Source organism: Pan troglodytes, chromosome 5, assembly GCF_028858775.2.
Source record: "Pan troglodytes isolate AG18354 chromosome 5, NHGRI_mPanTro3-v2.0_pri, whole genome shotgun sequence".
In the NCBI taxonomy this organism is placed as follows: domain Eukaryota; kingdom Metazoa; phylum Chordata; class Mammalia; order Primates; family Hominidae; genus Pan; species Pan troglodytes.
In genome coordinates this window covers 15,339,169-15,341,065 of record NC_072403.2, presented here as the reverse complement: position 1 = coordinate 15,341,065, position 1,897 = coordinate 15,339,169, and positions in this window count along the sequence as shown.

Below are 1,897 nucleotides of genomic sequence, written 5' to 3'. Positions count from 1 at the left end.
GCATGTCTCACACGGCAGCTTCCCCTTCCTGTTGTTGGCCCTACGAGGTGTGACACCTCTTGGCTCTGTGACCTGTAAGTAGTAGAATTGCTTCTATTACTGCGTGTGTTTTGCCATGCTCCCTCTCCTGTTTCTCGTCTGACTGACACACTTGTGCCTAACTCTCCTCCTGCTCAGGGCTCTCCTACTGAGTGGCTATCTTGGTATAAATAAACTGGACACAGGTCAGACAAGAGCACAAGGACATCTGCCAGTGTCATCAATTTTCTTGTGAGAGGGACACCTGGTCACACATAGGACACTTAGGCATTGAGTCATCCAGGAAGATAAAGAAGTACCCCAAGAAAGACACAAGACACACTGTAAACACCGATGATCAAATCCCTGGAGTCCCATGAGGGCAGGGCCAGAGTTTACAGTCACTTTAAGGGGAGAGCTCAAGACCAAAGTAGAGGAAAAAATGAACAGATTCCTTAGAAATAAATTAGAAAACAAGCTTCAGACAACCAATATGACTATAGAGACATCAACATAAAAAAAGTTTGTAAACATTAAATATACATTTACCTACAAAATTGAAAGTAAGTGAGATTTATAAGAGATTGATTATAGTAACTAAGAGCTATATTATACAGATAATAAAACTACAAATTATACAGAAAGAATCGCAAAAATTTTTAACTGTTTTCAGTAATCATTGTTGGTTGTAGTGCTGGTATCTTATTTTGATAGTGTTTTATGTAGTAACATGATTCTATCATCTCTACCATATTAAGAATCAATATGGTGAGGAAATAAAGAGCTACAGTTATAAGATAGAAGAGGTTAGATAAACATGCTATGGTTCTCAATTCTAAGTGGAGGGATCTGCATGAAAACATAATTGTGTTCTCTCATAAGTAACTCTTACAGTTATAATTCGGAGTTCTAAGTGGAAATATGTGGGTATATTTGCAAACACACACTCTCAAATTCAAATTTGAAGTCGCAATTATAAGGTGTTCACTGAAAAGAACTTTCGGGCCAGAAGAGAAGCAGTAAACTTCACATCCCCAGTGCCCATTTCACATGGGTTTCTTGGAGAAATGACTGATTGCAAGTCTGAGGCAAGAAATATACAAGTTGAGGAGCTTGGGACACATTATTTTACTAGATAAAAGGAAGTTATCAGAGATTATGAAAAGGATGTGGGAGCCTATTGTGTAAGAAATTTTGGACAAAATTTGGACAAATTAACTACCAATAGGAATGATAACAGCAGTAAGTAGAGACAAATCCTATGCTAAATATATGAATTTATAATCACACACAGATGCACAAGAACACACCCATACACATGCAACAAATAGACAAACAAAAAAATAGTGAGATGTGAGTTTTGGAGGATGCTAGATGTCTTAGTCCGTTTTGTGTTGCTACAACAGAGTACCTGAGACTGGGTAATTTATAAAGACCAGAAATTTATTTGGCTCTTTTTTGGAGGCTGGGAAGTCTAAGACTGGACAGTCCATCCGGTGAGGTTGTCATGCTGCTGTAACTCATAGTGAAAAGTATAAGGAGGTACAGGTGTGTGCAAAGCCATCACATCGTGAGAGAGGAAGCAAAAGAGTCTGGGAAGCCAGACTCACTTTTATAACAACCCACATTTGATGTCCACCTGTTGTAGATTTGAATCCTGACCTAGTCACTTTCTAGCTGTGTGACCTAGGACAATTTACGTAATTTCTTAGTTAAATTTTTCTCAACTCTATAATAGAATGAATAATATTCTAATAAGATTGTCAGGAGAATTAAATAGTCTATATATGATATTGTTGCACAGTACATGTTACTTTGTCATATTTATTAAATATTAGGGATTATTTGTAACTAATTAGTTATGTTCACTTGGTTAGCA